The sequence below is a fragment of the Octopus bimaculoides genome, chromosome 18 (genome assembly GCF_001194135.2).
Source record: "Octopus bimaculoides isolate UCB-OBI-ISO-001 chromosome 18, ASM119413v2, whole genome shotgun sequence".
Classification (NCBI taxonomy): Eukaryota; Metazoa; Mollusca; class Cephalopoda; order Octopoda; family Octopodidae; genus Octopus; species Octopus bimaculoides.
The window spans coordinates 5,869,593-5,872,728 of NC_068998.1; the positions used below are offsets into that span (position 1 = coordinate 5,869,593).

At 39.1% G+C, this 3,136-nt stretch overlaps 1 protein-coding gene across 4 annotated transcripts in view; it reads left to right on the forward strand.

Moving 5' to 3' along the window:
* The window catches only part of LOC106870031 (uncharacterized), a 17,632-nt gene that overhangs the window by 5,096 nt on the left and 9,400 nt on the right, over nt 1-3,136 (forward strand). For 2 of the 4 annotated variants that reach the window (XM_052974342.1, XM_014915997.2), the window contains 2 exons: nt 2,106-2,186; nt 2,754-2,840. The gene's annotated coding sequence lies outside the window, so the exon portion shown is untranslated. Of the gene's footprint in view, nt 1-1,338; nt 2,024-2,105; nt 2,187-2,753; nt 2,841-3,136 lie in introns of those variants that run through there. The other 2 variants (XM_052974343.1, XM_052974344.1) reach the window with 2 other exon arrangements.

The following is a 3,136-nucleotide window of genomic DNA, read 5'->3' on the forward strand; positions in this document are numbered from 1 at the left end:
TATATATATATATATATATATCCCTCTCTCTCTCTTTCGGAGAGAGGCACAAGCACATACACAGACATATATATATATACATACATACATATATATATATATATATATATATATACATTATTTTATCAATATGCTGTGCATGGGAAGACTCGTCATGCCAAGGGAAATCAGTCGTGGCTGATGCTGGTGTCATGTAAATGGCATGCATGCTAGTTGTGCATAAAAGCATTTGTGCTGGAGGTGCATAAAAACCACCCATTACACTCTTGGAGTGATTGGCATTAGGAAGGGCATCCAGATGTAGAAACTATGCCAAATCAGACTGGAACCTAGCTCTCTGCTTTACCAGTTTCAATTAAATCGTCTAACCCATGCCAGCATGAAAAGCGAACATCAAATGGCGACAATGGTGATTTTTTTTTTTATCAATGATACTTGAACAAAGCAAAATTAAGGTGTAAAATGTTTTTCAAGGTGATCAAGCATTGATATAAATTTTGTAAAGCCTTAAATTACATTTTTAAATATTCACAATACCCCAAGACCACTGCAGTCAGGTGAGGTTTGTGTGTCTGTATGTCTGTGGTTGTGTGTCTGTGGTTGTTCTCCCATCATTGCTTGATAACTGATGTTGGTGTGTTTATGTCCCTGTAACTTAGCAGTTCGGCAAAGAGATTGATAGAATAAATACCAAGCTTACAAAGAATAAGTCCCGGGGTTGATTTGTTCAACTAAAAGGTTGGGCTCCAGCATGGCCACAGTCAAATGGCTGAAACAAGTAAAAGAATTAAAAGAACATAAGCTCTTACACACAAACATGCGTGCACACACACACACACATACAAACACACACACACATACACATGCATGCACGTTGAGAGGAGAAATTGTTAACCAGATATCCATGACTGCCAATTAATGGACTACACTTGATTGGGGTGGTCAGGGTGACAAATCTAAATTTATTTCCTCCTGTCAATTTTCTTAGAAATGGTAAATTCCAAACAAGGGTATTTGTAAATGAATTCTAAGTCCAACCAATAAATCAATAATTTAGTGTAATATTTTGTTCTTATTGTTGTTGTTGTCAGTGTTTATGGTACCCTCTAAGCAGCTCACAAGATAGCATTTAAACAATCAACAAGTACATAATACATAGTTGGAGGGCATAATACCAAACAGATTGGTTTAGCCGACCTCACAGGGTGATAATAAATCAGTCGGTAACCCAGAAAAGTGTGAGTTGGCTTGCTGTGGGGGATAATCTCACGCTCATCCACACATATCCACACACACACTTATATATATACATACATACTTAAATGTTTCTATAGATACATACACATGTGTATATGTGTGTGTGTGTGTGTGTGTATACCTTGTTTCAGTCACCAGACAGTGGCCATGCTAGGGCACCACCTTGAAGAAATACAGTTGCACCAATCAACCCCAATTCTTATTGTATTCTGTAAAGCCTTGTACTTATTGTATCGGTCTCTTTTGTTACGGTGATGTGAACACACCAGCATCAGTTGTCAACCAGTGGAGGCGGGGGCAAACATATACACAAAGACACACACATACAATGAGCTTCTTTCAGTTTCCTTCTACCAAATCTACTTGCAAGGCTTTGGTCAGCTCAAGACTATAAGATGGAAACTGAAAGAAGCCTGTCATGCATGCATAGATATATGTGTGTGGTGTGTTTCTGTGTTTGTCCCCCACTACCACTTGACAACTGGTGTTGGTGCATTTATGTCCCCTTAACTTAGAAGTCCAGCAAAAGTGCCAGGTTTTAAAAAAATAAATACTGGTGGTCAATTCAGTCAACTAAAACTTTATCAAGGAGTTGCCCCAGCATGGTCACAGTCTAATGACTGAAACAAGTAAAGGATAAAAGAAGTTGTAAATTCTAAATCTTTTCCTGATGAAGACTGCATCACTCAGCAAAGTTGAATGATTAACGACTTATGAGTAAAAGGTCATCAAACTCTGAAGACAATATGAAAATGAAGCACCTCCTGTAAGTCCTAAGTCCACCTTTACAAATATGCAATTTTGTTTCCATGCTAAAAATATTTCTTTTTTTTTCATTCATTTCACAGCCAAAAGATGTTGATTTTTTCCAGTTTGTTGTTGTTCCACCAAAAGTTACCAAAATAATTTCCCTTGGTTCCTCAACGACAGTAAGTTTTACATTCAATGTTCTGTTTTTTTAAATTCCCTCACTTTCTTGTTTGTCTTTATCTTTCCTTTCTCTCTCAGTTTGCTTCATCTGCATTTAATCCATCTTTCTCACTCTGTCTCTCTATCTTCTGCTTTGCCAGCAACGTATTCAGTTTAAATGTAAATGCACATTGTGTGTGTGTATGTATATTGCAACTTTGTATAGGCCTCTGAGCAGGTATCGCCATGACAACTTTCTCTGTCATGGGCAATGCAGTGATCACACGCTACACACCTTCCTTCCAAGCACTGCCGTAAACAGCGGAAGTGAGCTAGAATATTAAAACTTAGTGCACATGTACAGCAGGGTTCAAGGTCAATCTGTGCTGAGCAGCTTCACTCTGCGTGCTGTAGCTTTGTTACTATGGCAACAGCCCAGATACTTATTGATCAGACCTCGTACTAACACATATATGCATGCTCACACACACACACACGTTTCTTTCATTCAATTAGTTAAATGTTTCCCAGAAATTCAATTTCATCACATTTTCTTCGTCTCCCCTTTTTCCTTCTCCTCGTTTAAGTTGGCTTGTCAGAACGGCTGCCATGGTCATCCAGTCTGCGAGAGATACGAGTCTCACCTTTCCAACCAATTGCGAAGGTGCCAGTCGGTGAGTAACAGTATTCTTCCCCCTTTGCCATACACTGTCTCTTGTCCCATACAATTGATTGACAGATGTCAGATTTAGGATCAGGTAATAGGGGCCACACAGGTTCAAGTTATAGAGTTATAATGTGACTTTGTGTGTGTGCGTGTGGCTTTGTATGTGTGTGTGCGTGCATGTGGCTTTGTGTGTATGTGCGTGTGGCTTTGTATGTGTGTATGCATGTGGCTTTGTGTGTGTGTGTGTGTGTGTGTGTGGCTTTATGTGTGTGTGTGTAGCTTTATGTGTGTGTGTGTGTGTGT